We start from the raw sequence: 16,630 nt of genomic DNA on the forward strand, positions 1-16,630 counted from the left end.
GAGGACCAGGAGGGGATCTGCAGCTCGCCGCCGTGTCCCAGAGGAGGAGTCTGCTGCTCTGCAGGATGTTTCAAGGATGGGGTCCAACAAGGGTGTGCAAAAACAAAACAGGCTATTTTAAATCACCCATATTGACAAAATGTGGAACGATTGGACACCCTATAACCCACACCTACACACATGTATCGATCTGATTGTTGGATTGTGTTGTGCAGTAAGCAGGTTCAGGTGTATAACTGTGGCTCCTTCCACCGTCAAGAGAATAGGCAAGAGGGCCAACCATGGAGAATAGTAAGACACTTCATTATTTCTAAAACTACGCTATATTGTTTGTCTAGAGAAGAGACACTATTATGTAATTGTGATGAACTGAGAGAACATTTATGTAGCACTGTGATTCATTAATCACGTGCTGCCTTCCCTGCTCCTATGTGTTTACCTCTTTCCCTTTCTGTCTTTAACACCTCTCTCTCCTCCTCTTTCTTCCTGTTTTTATAATTCACAACAGATGTGTATTGAAATACAGATTGAACTTGTATTTATAACACTTGGATAATGAGCTTTTCAATAAAGTGTTTCCCATTCTCTACTGGTTGAAATATAGTGTAATGTGATGAAATACTCCACCTATCCTGTGTTTACCAGATCAATGCAGATGAAGGGCATTAGATGTTGAGATGAACCGGTGTTAAGAGTATTTACATGATGCATAGGAAGTGGAGTGTAGTGTTTTTTTAACATTATATTTCTGAATTAACTAGTTAAATCCTGTTTGTAGTCTATTAGTTACAATGTGTAACCATTGATGTCCCAGGACCAAGATTGGTAAACACTGTATAATTGTAATACATACATGCAGACACGGCGTCATTCAAAGACAGGAATTTGATCACCTCAAAGACATTCATACCTAAACTGCACATTAATTTGCCAAGGTAGAGTACATGATCAGTGAATATATTAAATGTACAGGCTACAATGTGGGGATCTCATGCATGGTAATAACTACATGTATATACGACTTGCATTCTTGGTACAACATGATAATATATTATTCTCAATCCATAGGCTTCATTAATGTCATTCAGGCTGTTTTGAAGTTGATACAACTGGCTATGATAGTTGAGGTTCATAGCTAGGTTCTGAACTAATATGTATACCAAACGTTTGGGTACATAAAAAGAAAGGCTAGATTGCTAGTTACACATCCATGGGCATACAGGGATTTTAATCATCCACTGCATAATAAGCAAGAACAAGAATAACAAGAACATAGCAATCTACGCGATTTCATCTAGCAAGGCAAGCTTACAAAATTGTACATTCAATTTGCAGTAAATTATTCAACTAGCTAGATTCTATACATCCACTGTTTTACAAAATGACCGCCTGGTTTGCTGGCAATCATTGATCCATTTCAGGTCTGTGTAGGGGTACCCCTCTCTCCTCGTATTTCTTTCCACCATCTTTGCTGAAGAAAGTCCAACAGTCACGAGTGCAGCAGCAGCCTCCCCCGGTCCGAGTGCCGAACCGATATTAAGTTTAAGATGCGATGGAACGGTTGACGAAAAAAAAGAAATCACAGAAAAAATATATGGACTGATATTGATTTATTTAGTGGGGGCTAATATATATTTTAGTTCTAGCGATGTTCCTGATTCCTACCCTTTAACTTTTTGTCTGATAATAAAATATACATTTTACTCAACTGCGTTACCCACTCCAGTCAGCAGATGGCGGTCTGGGAATTTATGGTGATGCTGTTGGATGTGACGTATAATCTAGTGGACGGAACTCTTCTTTCACCAGCAACAGTAAGTTATCCACCTCGGTAGCTTGCTAGACAAAAAAAGCTGAACCAATAAAGCTCTTCAGACGCTTTCGTGTTTATTAGCCACTGTATTTTAAAGACACTTATTTTGTCTAGTTAGTTATCCGATTTAATTTAATATTTACGGCGTTGTTGTTATTAGTCAGCTAGCAGTCTGGTTAAGTTAGCATTAGCATAGCTAACATCCGCGACCATGCGGTCACTAAGCTACTCTCCTTCTGCTAAAGAAGAAGAAGAAGAAGTAGAGGCCGTTACTGTGAAAGAAGAGGAAGACGCGTTCAGAGTGAAAGAGGAGGAGGATGTTACAGTAAAACGAGAGGAGGATGCAGTTTATAGAGTGAAAGAGGAGGAGAGAGAGATGACTGTTACATCGAAAAAGGAGGAAGAAGAGGAACCTGGATATCTGGGCCCGGTTTTCCGAATGCATCTTAAGGCATCCAATGGTTCTAATGATGAATTTAGCCAAAATGTGATTTTGAGAAACCGTAACCTGACTAACACTAGTAAGTACTGTCTTAACAACAGAGGCACAAACTCTGCAGTTGTTGAACTGATGTTTGGTGTTAAAGCAGAAATCTGCAATTGCTACATTCATGTTATGACTTTTAAATAATTTATTTATAGCCATTGATTCTTGAAGAATATAACACATGCTTCATGAGCTTAGTTCAACTGTTGTACCCCATCAGAACCCAGAATAAGCTTGTTTTACTTTCATGTTTAGAAACAATGTAAATAAACACTGTATCGCCTCCAAATGTCAGCTCGGGGATGTGAACTTGCAACCGGTTACTAGTCCAACGCTCTAACCACTAGGCTACCCTGCTGCCTCAACATGGTTAAAACTATAATGTTGATATCATTGATGGTCAGGCCTTGCATCCATAGGTCTGTCTGTAGTTACATTTCTCCAACCCCATAATCATTTTATTACCAAAACAGTGGTGAAATGACAGATTTGTTATTGTTTGAACTGCAGATTGCTGGATTGTGTTTTTTTTTTTAAACCACAACAAAATGGCTGCCCAGAGACTTGGTAAACAGCTGAGGGATGGGGGAAGGAGAAGTGTAACCACTCTCAAATTCATAGAGAACGATATTGTAGAAACCATAACCCAACACCGAGCGACCTCGTCAAGAAGTTCAGACATCTTGGCGTAACAGTTATAAGGTGTTGACTTGACAGTCGCTGGACCCAGGTTTGAGTTCAGCTCAGTCCCTCCCCCTGAATTCAATACACTATGAAGACAAGGACTGGCCATCCATGATGTCATAATGATATTTTAACCAGTTTTCTAGGCTATATAGTATATTCTAGAATTAATCCATGATGTCATAATGATAGTTGCTGACTTTTGCCTTATACCTGCAGCAAATGCCTCTACCCCGTCCTCTGGCTAGGCAGAGGACTTTAGGCTTTTAGTTACTGCAGTGTAACAAGGGCCGAACCCTTCTGTTTCTTCGTAATGGCCCTTCGTGTGAGTTGGGTTTGTTCCTTCGTTCACGTTGTCACTCCCTTATTTTCTGGTCTAGTATGAGGCCTTGGATAGATATACTCCTATTTAAATATTCGGAGTGTTATGGATTCCTCCTATAATTCCTTACCTTCAAGTTTCTTTTACCTCTGTATATATCAATACCTAATAACTTCTTCTATTGGTTATTATGCTCGTCAGCTAGTAGTCACTTGGAAACTAGTATTGGTATATATTTTGACACACAATGACAGTTTTTTATTTTACTAGGCAAGTTAGTTAAGAACAAATTCTTATTTTCAATGACGGCCTAGGAACAGTGGGTTAACTGCCTGTTCAGGGGCAGAACGACAGATTTGTACCTTGTCAGCTCGGGGATTCGAACTTGCAACCTTTCGGTTACTAGTCCAACGCTCTAACCACTCGGCTACCTTGCTGCCCCAAATATTCTTTAATTGGTCATTGGTATTCTCACAGCACTAACGCTAGATTCCGAATTCCAATATCCTAATGCACTTCCAACTCTGTGTATGGACTCAATATATTGTAACTGGTACTTGGCTGTTTCCTTGTATTGCTAATCACATCTGTACTTGATGTCTCACTGTTTTACTGCCGCTTTGTCTGTGATCAAGAGGTGTCAAGACCCCTGTGTTTCAAATATGGTTCTCGTCTAACAAAAAGCGTATAGTGCAATAGTAAATTTACCTATGAGGATTCTCCATATGAAGTCTTTCTCATATGTCAGTGAGGATCTTGCCTCTCTTATGATCTCTGTTCTCTTTAAATCAAATCACATTTTATTTGTCACATACACATGGTTAGCAGATGTTAATGTGAGTGTAGCAAAATGCTTGTGCTTCTAGTTCCGACAATGCAGTAATAACGAACAAGTAATCTAACTAACAATTCCAAAAAAACTACTGTCTTATACACAGTGTAAGGGGATAAAGAATATGTACATAAGGATATATGAATGAGTGATGGTACAGAGCAGCATAGGCAAGATACAGTAGATGATATTGAGTACAGTATATACATATGAGATGAGTATGTAAACAAAGTGGCATAGTTAAAGTGGCTAGTGATACATGTATTACATAAGGATGCAGTAGATGATATAGAGTACAGTATCTACGTATGCATATGAGATGAATAATGTAGGGTAAGTAACATTATATAAGGTAGCATTGTTTAAAGTGGCTAGTGATATATTTACATTTCCCATCAATTCCCATTATTAAAGTGGCTGGAGTTGAGTCAGTGTCAGTGTCAGTGTGTTGGCAGCAGCCACTCAATGTTAGTGGTGGCTGTTTAACAGTCTGATGGCCTTGAGATAGAAGCTGTTTTTCAGTCTCTCGGTCCCAGCTTTGATGCACCTGTACTGACCTCGCCTTCTGGATGACAGCGGGGTGAACAGACAGTGGCTCGGGTGGTTGATGTCCTTGATGATCTTTATGGCCTTCCTGTAGCATCGGGTGGTGTAGGTGTCCTGGAGGGCAGGTAGTTTGCCCCCGGTGATGCGTTGTGCAGACCTCACTACCCTCTGGAGTGCCTTACGGTTGAGGGCGGTGCAGTTGCCATATATACCTTTTTACAGGGGAAGTTCGCAAGTTTCTGGAGCTGTGGCTAAACCACACTTTCACACTGACACTGCCCTGCTGCTTGCACCGGCCGCTTACTCGGGGACTGTAGATTGCTTACACTGAGTGCTTACTCGGGGACTGTAGATTGCTTACACTGAGTGCTTACACTGGGATGGTAGATTGCTTATTACGTCATCTTAGACCTGTGTCTAAATGGAAGCTTCTTATTCTAAATCTAGGTCATGCACTACTAACTCCCATTCTGCTGCTTCCGTGTTACTGTTGGCTGATTCTACTTAATGATACCAGCTGGTTGTTTCTACCACTTGAGGCGGCGTAGGTGGCATGTCAAGCGTCAGCTGGGAGAAGTCTATGATAGGTATCTCCTCTGCTTCCCCCTGTTGTCCAGTTTCTGCAGGTGTGGTCCATGGTTCCATGAGGTCCTGTGAATGCCTTGTGTTGCTGTCCCCATTGCTTGATGGAGTGGGCAGATTCTTTTAATCTCTTGTCACACCAGATATACGACATCCATAACTAGTGGTTTCCTCATTAGCATGGAGGAGTTTATGCAATGAAATTGCCCTCGTGCCTCAATTTTAGAAAACACAAAGGGGCCTGTATTGTAGACCAAAAGTCTTCTACCACACTGCTTAGAGTTTCAACAACATGAATAACTTATTTCTAATCTACAATCTTAGATGCTACTACTAATGTGAAAACAAGACAAAATATGACTTCTTGCTCATTTTAAGACAATAATTTTAACATTCATTACAGACATCAATTGTTGTACAACATCATGGCTATGCTGTTGGCATCAACTTTTACACTGGATTACCACTGTTGTGGGCCTTTAATCATCGGTCTGACTTTGTTGTTCACACAGGAGAGAGACGTGACTATCGTGGATCCTCTGGGGAGCCTCAACAACCTCATGATGCTGAGGAGACAGAGAAGAGTCTCTCCAGATCAGAACACCTCAATAAACACCCGCAGAGACCCACAGGGAAGAAATCTCACTGCTGCTCTGACTCTGGGCAGAGATTCACATCATCAGGCATTAAAATTCATCAGAGAACACACACAGGAGAGAAATCTTCTAGCTGTGGTCAATGTGGGAAGAGATTTGCTACATCTGGCCACCTGACTCAACACCAGAGAACACACACAGGAGAGAAACCTTATAGCTGTGATCAATGTTGGAGGAGTTTTACAACATTAATCTCTCTGAAAGTACACCAGAGAACACACACAAGAAAGAAACGTTATAGCTGTGATCAATGTGGGAAGAGATTTTGTACAACTGGCCACCTGACTCAACACCAGAGAACACACACAGGAGAGAAACCTTATAGCTGTGATCAATGTGGGAGGAGATTTGCTACATATGGCAACCTGACTCGACACCAGAAAACACACACAGGAGAGAAATCTTATAGCTGTGGACAATGTGGGAGGAGATTTGCTACATCTGGCAACCTGACTCGACACCAGAAAACACACACAGGAGAGAAACCTTATAGCTGTGGTCAATGTGGGAGGAGTTTTAGTCGATCTGGAGATCTGACAGTGCACAAGAGAACACACACAGGAGAGAAACCTTATAGCTGTGGTCAATGTGGGAGGAGATTTAGTCGATCTGGAGATCTGACAGTGCACAAGAGAACACACACAGGAGAGAAACCTTATAGCTGTGGTCAATGTGGGAAGAGATTTGCTTCATCTGGCTCTCTGACTCTACACCAGAGAACACACACAGGAGAGAAACCTTATAGCTGTGGTCAATGTGGGAAGAGATTTGCTTCATCTGGCTCTCTGACTCTACACCAGAGAACACACACAGGAGAGAAACCTTATAGCTGTGGTCAATGTGGGAGGAGTTTTAGTCGATCTGGAGATCTGACAGTGCATAAGAGAACACACACAGGAGAGAAACCTTATAGCTGTGGTCAATGTGGGAAGAGATTTGCTTCATCTGGCTCTCTGACTCTACACCAGAGAACACACACAGGAGAGAAATCTTATTGCTGTGATCAATGTGGGAAGAATTTTAGTCGATCTGGAGATCTGACAGTGCACAAGAGAATACACACAGGAGAGAAACCTTATAGCTGTGATCAGTGTGGGAATAGATTTACTCAGTCACACAGCCTGATACACCACCAGAGAATACACACAGGAGAGAAATCTTATAGCTGTGGTCAATGTGGGAAGAGTTTTGTTCAAGCTTGCCATCTGACTCAACACCAGAGAACACACAGGATTGAAATCTCATAGCTATGACCAGAGATAATCTGATAAAAGATCTCTGATCAAATATTAGGAAATACATACATGAAGTAGTTGTTTCATGATTTCATTGAATTAATGTCACAATGTAGAATTTTTTAAACATTGTAGTAGGTGTATTGTAATGATTTCACAATGTAGAAGCCTAAACGTGTGCCCACTTATGAATTGATATCAACATGTTATGGATATTAGCCTCATGGGGAAAAATCCAGGCTCTGAAATGGAAGAGTACTATTTATGTGATTTAACAAAATTGACAAACAAAAAAAGAGTTTGGATCAAATCAAATGTATTTATAAAGCCCTTCTTATATCAGCTGATATCTCAAAATGCTGTACAGAAACCCAGCCTAAAGTCTAAAACCCCAAACAGCAAGCAATGCAGGTGTAGAAGCACGGTGTCTAGGAAAAACTCCCTAGAAAGGCCAAAACCTAGGAAGAAACCTAGAGAAGAACAAGGCTATGAGGGGTGGCCAGCCCTTTTCTGGCTGTGCCGGGTGGAGATTATAACAGAACATGGCCAAGATGTTCATAAATGACCAACCAGCATGGTCAAATAATAATAATCACAGTAGTTGTCGAGGGTGCAACAGATCAACACCTCAGGAGTAAATGTCAGTTGGCTTTTCATAGCCGATCATTAAGAGTATCTCTTCCGTTCCTGCTGTCTCTAGAGAGTTGAAAACAGCAGGTTTGGGACTGGTAGCACATCCGGTGAACAGGTCAGGGTTCCATAGCCGCAGGCAGAACAGTTGAAACTGGAGCAGCAACACGGCCAGCTGGACTGGGGACAGCAAGGAGTCATCATGCCAGGTAGTTCTGAGGCCTGGTCCTAGGGCTCAGGTCCTCCGAGAGTGAGAAAGAAAGAATTAGAGAGAGCATACTTAAATTCACACAGGGCACCGGATAAGACAGGAGAAGTACTCCAGATATATCAAACTGACCCTAGCCCCCTGACACACAAACTACTGCAGCATAAATACTGGAGGCTGAGACATGAGGGGTCAGGAGACACTGTGGCCCCATCCGATGATACCCCCGGACAGGGCCAAACAGGAAGGATATAACCCCACCCACTTTGCCAAAGCACAGCACCCACACCACTAGAGGGATATCTTCAACCACCAAATTTTTAAGTTTGTTGTGGGTTTTTCTTTTGTTTGCCTCTTGGGCAGATTTAGTGGGTCTCATGGTGGGTGTCTTTTAGGTCCCAGTTGTTGTTACTAGTCAACTTTCAGAGGACACAGAGCAAAACTTCAACATTATGTTATTGTACTTTTATTGTATCACATGGTTGTTTTATGTAACAGAATAGAGGGTTCTTAGAACTATTGTCTGTGTGTTCTACTGAGGATGTGCCTCTGGGAGAAAACACTGACAGGAGATTTACAATGTCTTTTGGGTGATTAAAACCTAAGGAGACAGTATTCCAGATTATGAGTTAATGTTTCTGTTCTATATGGTACCAGGGAGAGATGACCCCAGGGCCAGACCCTGGTTTCTACACAGAGTACTGTTTTTACAGCAGATACTGTCTGCTGAGAATTATAAGTATCTTTCATACAAATCTGAACCTTGTGACCCGTTCTATACATCTGTTGTTGGTCATGTAGGTTGAAAGGGGTGTATCTTAGCTATAAAAGACCTTTGTACTTTTGTCTCGTGGCTCTCAACGAATCATCTGGGGGTGATTTGTTGACCAGCCAATATTATTGTAGAGCACTCAATTGATTCACTTTATATGTGTGTGTGTTGTATTGACCTGCTCCCTTATTAATAAGTGAATAAAGATTTAGTTTAAGAATAAATCTGACTTGTGTGATAAGTTTGCTTCTCATTTGATATTAAAGAAATTAACAACCACATTTGGCAATGTGAATCTTGACTTGGTGACCGCTCCTGACGACCTGGGTAAATCGTCCTCGAGGGATCCCTCAAACTTGGAATCTCATGGAGACCACACTTCGGGAACGGAGCAGATGGACCCACCTTAGACCTGAGATGCAGCGAGCAGATTCTATACACCTAGTTAAAAAAAAAAAAAAAAAAATCCTCGTAGGCTCTGAGTGTGTATTCCTATGTGAGGGGGCACCTTGGAGGCGTAAATAGGGCCCAGTCAGGAGGCTCGGAGTGTGTATTCCTGTGTGGAGGTGTAAACAGGGCCCAGTCAGGAGGCTCTGAGTATAAATGTATGAGTTGCATTATCCTAGGAACGAACCATGAGATAGAAATGTGAAAATATTCCTGCAGGTAAAAATATTGTTGAAAAACTAATTGATTAGGTATGTTTGGGAATAGCATTGTGTGACTGATATGAGAGTTGTGTGAATGTGGAAATGAGGCTTAATCTGACGTTTGGATAGTAAAAAATATGCTTACTCAGATTATTGAAAATTAGATAATAAACGGGATGATATTTTAGAAAGCAGCGGAAGGTCTATAGTTCCTGGGAGGCTTGATTTTGCCGTGGTCTCTGAAAGGTTAGAGAACAGTTGAGGATCCTATGGTCATTGTCTGGGAAACAAAAGTTTATATTTTTATTCTGCTGGGAGTATGTTTGGAGAGCTGCTGTGTAGCTATGGAGAGTTCTTCAAAAAGCAAATGGAATGGTTGTCGCAAGTCGCTGAGAATTTCTTACGTTTTATATGGATTCTGTGAATATGAAAATATGATGAATTGTATGTGGGTATATTGATTACTAGAGATTTGATGAAGTATTACTGGCATAATCATTAGATACAATTTAAACAACCCATATGTAGATGAACGTAGGTTTTGCGTTGGTATCTTTAATGGATAATTGGATAAAGATGAGGTTTAAGCATTATTAAACAGTCTACAAAGTCTGGGCAGTTGTCCCAGAAACTGATGGGAGTGTGTCCATTTTAGGATAAGTTATCCTAACGAGGTGACTATAAAACGCTAACTGGATTTTCTCCATCCCGGTACTACAATTGAGATAAAACTGCCCTTAAGGCCTGAAAATTCAGGGGGGGTGGTGTCTTCCCAGTATGAGAGGAGTTGCTATTGCAACAGTATAGCTTCCATCCCTCTCCTCGCCCCGACCTGGGCTCGAACCAGGGATCCTCTGCACACATCAACAACAGCCAACCTCAAGGCATCGTTTCCCATCGCTCCACAAAAGCCGCGACCTACTTCAAGGTCTCAGAGCGAGTGACGTCGCCGATTGAAACGCTAACTGGCTAGCCATTTCACATCGGTTACACTATATTTAATGAATACACATTTTTCCATAAAGTTAGAGTGAACCAAAGTGTCTGACTAAGTGTTGATGTTGAAGAAGCGTCCCATCCACTATATTATACGTCACAGTGGCAGAATCACCTGAAAGACGTACATCGTCATCTGCTGACTGGAGTCGGTATCGCAGTTGAGAAAATACTTTCAGACAAAAAGCTAAAAAGCGACTGCCCCTAAAAACCAACGACTCCCTTTGAAAAAGGGCTATGTGTCATCAGAAACATTTATAATTGTGTAAAAATGTACTACAAAGTGTAGCTAAATATAATATCTTTGGTCAGACCCCCTCAGCACGTGACGTCCAAGGACTATAGGGCGATATCAGGCCTGTCTGTTGTGGCCGCTATTTCACCCCATAATAGTCATCCCAAATGGGGCTGTGTATAACTACGTAAATGTCTCTCGGACAAGGTGACTTTCATCAATATACACTCTAAAAGGTAAAGGTTCCTGCAGTATCCTTTAGGGGTTCTTCAATTTGAAACTGTGGGGGAACCCCTAAAAAGTTATTTGAAAAACCTTTTGTGAGAACGTCTAAGTTCTTTGAAGAACCCCTTATCATGGTTCCTCAAAGAACCTTTTGGGGTTTATTTTTTAACTCCCTGTCCACCCTCCCTCCATTATAAAAACATATTTTAATAATATTGACAATATTGACAATATTGTTTATTTAGTGGCACAACAAATGTGAATATTTACAAAACTATTTACCAAACAAAACACATTACAAAATTGCAACATTTCTGCGGACATGTCAGACCATAATAAATAATACATTTACCTCATATAGTGCTTTTCATGACATTTAAAAAATATATACAAATAATGATGTACAATAAAAACAACATACATTAAAAATGAATCATAGGTAAACTAACAACATTGTAGACTTGATGCTAAATACAGATTTTTCAGCTTTAGTGTGTATATCATATTCACTTAGTTATGTTAGGAAGTTTGCCATCTTTATGACTGGCCCTGGTAACTTCACCCAACTTCTCTTACCCCCAGAACACAGTAACTTAACAACATAAGTGTTTTTCTGACATTTTGGGGAAATTTAAGGGAAAATTTAAAAAATACAGCCGAAGCAGAGCCCCAAGTCCCATGGAGACGTCCTCGAGGGCGTGGATGTTCTCCCCATCAAAGGCCAGCGGGATTTCACTCTCTTGGTGAAATGGATTTCCACCGATGTGCAGTAAAGGAGTGAAGAGCGGTGAAATCTGTGTCAACAAAAGTAAGAAAAGATTAATACACATACAATTAACAAAGAACATAACAAATGTTCAGCTGTAGTTTTATATAAGCATGCACACCTATGTTTATGAAGAAACAGATGATTGGTAAATTTGTATACCATGTCACGGACATAAAGGCCACTCGGGTCCTCTTTGAAGAGGTTGGGCAAGAGCAGGATCGCTGCTGTGGTCTCCAGTCCTAGTAAAGTAAAGCAATGATCTTACTACACTTGCTAATTTTATTACAAAATACATTAGAGAAAGGGAAGGAATAAGAGCAAATCCCTCTTCTGCATTGTCCTTCATGGACTGTCAAAATAGCAGGATGGTGTTCTCACCCCTGCCTCGCCTCTCTACCTCTGCTAGTCCTTCAATTCTCTTTTTGTCTATATCCATTCCATGCACTTGAATAATTTCTGAGAAGATCTGAAAAGATCATTTGCACACATTTGTATGCTAATAGATTTCAGTTTGTATTGACTGCTATGTAGGTTAAATGTACACTTCAAATGCAGCTGTCCTACAACATATCTGTACCTTCTTGATCCCAATTGCATTGTGTCCATGTTCTGTCCTATAAGAATTTCAAAGGAAGACAAAATGTGTCAAAGAATAGTTTACAAGCATAAAAAATATATACAGTGGGGAGAACAAGTATTTGATACACTGCCGATTTTGCAGGTTTTCTTACTTACAAAGCATGTAGAGGTCTGCAATTTTTATCATAGGTACACTTCAACTGTGAGAGATGGAATCTAAAACAAAAATCCAGAAAATCACATTGTATGATTTTTAAGTAAGTTGCTCTAGCAACTAGAAGTATTATGTTCAACAACTGACATTTTCAGATATTATTTTGACAAACACACTTTGGTGTTTACAATTCATTCTCTTTTGGGCACTGTCATCTGTGATATGACTCTTTAAGCAGGTACTGATAAAACTGTCACTTAATATTTTTTTCTTGAAGTCTACAAACGCTCTACATTTATTCACTTTGTGAGGGTTGGATCCTATATGCTACTTGTATTATTGTCCTGTAAATGGTTCAGTGCCTATAATTTAGTCTGTGTGTAGAATGGGGCATAAAGGAAGTGACCTCTACTAATAAATGACTACTAGATTATAGTGAAAACAGCATACACATTTGGGTTGTGTATTCATTTGCCTATAACTAATCAGACTTCCATTATGTTTACATTAAAAAGAGAATACTTCAAAATGAGAAGATCCTGCCATGGAAAAGACGACTGGGTGGACCTAAAGTGGAAAGGAGGGGAAATAACTCCCACCATGCAGCAGGACACCTTCGGCTGTGGGGTCTTTGTAATGTAGGTTTGATAGTTATATTTTCAATAATGAATGGTTAGCTGTTATGTGACAATTAGGTCAAAAACTCTATTATATTTCTTTGGTGTAGATGGCCAAGGAAGTTGCACAGAACTTCCCCAACATCCCAAATTGATATGGAACCTTCAAAAAACACATGGAGCAACTGCAGAAAAAAATGGCTGAGGATATACTAAAAATGTCTGGTATGTAATGACATTTAATTCAAAGTAAATGTAAATTCTTTATGTTTATGTAGTTGTGTGGGACAGCCATATGTTCAGTTCATGCCTATGATTTCAGAGTTAAAAAAACCTGCTTCATGTGTGCCACTGATGAAGAACCTGGAAGTGGCCCAGACTGACTGGGTTAGTAACTTCATTTAACATGTTTATAATCTTTTGACAACAGTGACGGCATGTAAGACAATTTATGATATAACACAATGGATGGCTAATTCGTCATACTGCATTGATATTTGATATTACTTATAACGTGTTCCGCTTTGTTTTAGATTGAATGTTTTGCCAACGGGGGTTCCATGTGCTGTGCCTCGGAATGAAGACCAAAGAGTTCACCAGAGTAAAGAACACAAACTGGAAGTGCAGTCTTTGTTGTTGAAAATGTCTGCTCTACCCCATCCACACTGAAGAGGCTCTGACATGTACATCAACCAGGGATAAAGAGGAAGTTAACACTGACATGTACATCAACCAGGGATAAAGAGGAAGTTAACACTGACATGTACATCAACCAGGGATAAAGAGGAAGTTAACACTGACATGTACATCAACCAGGGATAAAGAGGAAGTTAACACTGACATGTACATCAACCAGGGATAAAGAGGAAGTTAACACTGACATGTACATCAACCAGGGATAAAGAGGAAGTTAACACTGACATGTACATCAACCAGGGATAAAGAGGAAGTTAACACTGACATGTACATCAACCAGGGATAAAGAGGAAGTTAACACTGACATGTACATCAACCAGGGATAAAGAGGAAGTTAACACTGACATGTACATCAACCAGGGATAAAGAGGAAGTTAACACGGTGAAATGTTTCATACTTATTTGAAGTTAAGTGTCTGTTGACATGTTGGAAAAGATTAAAGGTCTACATTTTCTGTTTAATTTGTCAATGTTACATTTTTAATCATTGATTTTCTGGCCACCATTACTGTGGTTACATGTTCAGTATTTGTATTGGCCAGTAAACCCACTGCAGCCCACCTCACCAGCTAACTCTCCATCCCTGTTCAGTATTTGTATTGACCAGCCTACCTCACCAGCTAACTCTCCATCCCTGTTCAGTATATGTATTGACCAGCCTACCTCACCAGCTAACTCTCCATCCCTGTTCAGTATATGTATTGACCAGCAAACCCACTGCAGCCTACCTCACCAGCTAACTCTCCATCCCTGTTCAGTATTTGTATTGTCCAGCAAACCCACTGCAGCCCACCTCACCAGCTAACTCTCCATCCCTGCTTTGAACAATTAATAGCATGACTCTCGTACTTTGGCATTTTCTTTTATGGTTGATATTAATTATCTGTCTCTCGCTGTGAAATACTGTGGGAAATAGAAAAAAAACAGGGAAAATAAGTATTAGAACTACCAATTTTTGTAGATGAACATTAAAGAAAAGGGTAAACACAACACTGGACTGAACCCCATAACTGTCAAACTAATATTAATGTGCAACAATATAGAAGAGACATGACTAGAGGTTATGCAATGTGGGTGTATATCCACTGCACGCTTCTTAGGTGTGTAATTGACATGACCATGGAGCTATTGTAAATTTGAAACTATGAAAAATGTACGTTACACCTTGTGATTTTACACTACACAAACCAGACTGTGCAATATGGAAGGGTAGTCAGCAGACAATAGGTCACACGACCAAGGAGCTATTGAATTTTTAATTTTTAATTTAAAACCATGTGAGATGAAAATGGACAAACTAAAGTGTGTGCAATATAGAAGGGTAGTCAGTGGACATTCTGAACCTTGTTTGAAGTCAGTAGATCACATGACCAAGGACCTATTGAAATTTGAATGTAAAAAAAGTTTGTACTTTGTTTACGGTCCCTAACTAATTCAACAAGGAATACAAAATATTGCTCACATTTCCACATGTTTATTAGCTTTGGAAAGAAAATTAATGTCCAAATCGTGAAAATAAGAACTGTGCAATGTTGTGCGCAATATTTCCAACATCATGACACTTATTTGGAGCCTGTGGCTCAAGTGGTTTGAAAGCGCGAATATCTGTCTAATATCCAACTTCAAACTGTCTTTACTTCGGTCGTTACACTGGCATACAAACTCGGTAGCACAGAGTTGATCATCCATATGATGTTGGGATATTAGTGCATTGTGGGTAGTTTAGAAGATTTCCCGAAATAAGTTAATAAATATGTAATAACGCAAAAAACATAACTGTTTGTTCTTATAGGTAACCATAAAGTGACTACAACTAGCTTACTAAGTCTTTAACCACACTGTATTGTTACACTGGTGAGTAAAAACTCATGCTTCCTACACTTTAACTTGTTGTCTGAAGATAAAATGTACATTTTACTCAACTGCGTTACCCACTCCAGTCAGCAGATGGCGGTCTGGGAATTTAAGGCGATGCTGTTGGTGGGACGTATAATCTAGTGGACGGAACGCTTCTTTCAACAGCAGCTACAGTTAATCAGATACCTCCGTAGCTTGCTAGACAAAATAGACGAACCAATAAAGCTCTTTAGACGCTTTCGTGTTTATTAGCCACTGTATTTTAAACTCACTACTGTCGTCTAGTTAGTTATCCGATTTATTTACGGTGTTGTTATTAGTCAGCTAGCGGGCTGGTTAAGTTAGCATTAGCCTAGCTAGCTAACATCTCTGACCATGAGTTCACTAAGCTGCTCTCCTCCTGATAAAGAAGAGGTGGTCTGCTGGACGGAGAAAGAAGCTCTGGTGAAAGAGGATGAGGAAGTTACAATACAAATACAAGTAGAGGGTGAGGCTGTTACGGTGAAAGAAGAAGAGGAAGACGTCTCAGTTAAAGAAGAGGAAAATACGTTCAGAGTGAAAGAGGAGGAGGATGTTACAGTAAAAGAAGAGGAGGAAGAGAAAGAGGAGGATGCGGTTTTTGGAGTGAAAGAGGAGGAGGAAGAGGTGACTGTCACATCCAAAAAGGAGGAGGAAGAAGACGAGGAAACTGGATATCTGTGCCCGGTTTCCCAAAAGCATATTCAGGCGTCCAATGGTTCTAACAATGTACTTAGCCGTAAGATGGTTTTGAGAAACCGGTCCCTGATTAACACTAGTAAGTACTGTCACAAACTCTGCAGTTGTTGGACTGATGTTTGGTGTTAAAGGGGAAATCTGCAATGCTACATCCATTTTTTTTACTTTTAAATTATTTATTTATAGTCATTGATTCTTGAAGAATATAACACATGCCTCAAGAGCTTAGTTCAACTGTTGTACCCCATCAGGACCCTAATAATACAAAGAGGTCAAAATTGTAGTTTAATTTCGAGGCTATATAGTATATTCTAGAATTCATCCATGATGTCATAATAATAGTTTAACCACGTTTCTAGGATATATAG

General features: G+C 40.1%; 1 pseudogene; it reads left to right on the top strand.

The window, feature by feature from the left end:
- Positions 1 to 5,828: 5,828 nt before the first annotated feature.
- Positions 5,829 to 7,479, top strand: LOC116373406 (zinc finger protein 135 pseudogene; annotated as a pseudogene).
- The last annotated feature ends 9,151 nt before the right edge of the window (positions 7,480 to 16,630 follow it).

Source organism: Oncorhynchus kisutch, unplaced genomic scaffold (assembly GCF_002021735.2).
Source record: "Oncorhynchus kisutch isolate 150728-3 unplaced genomic scaffold, Okis_V2 scaffold4039, whole genome shotgun sequence".
Classification (NCBI taxonomy): domain Eukaryota; kingdom Metazoa; phylum Chordata; class Actinopteri; order Salmoniformes; family Salmonidae; genus Oncorhynchus; species Oncorhynchus kisutch.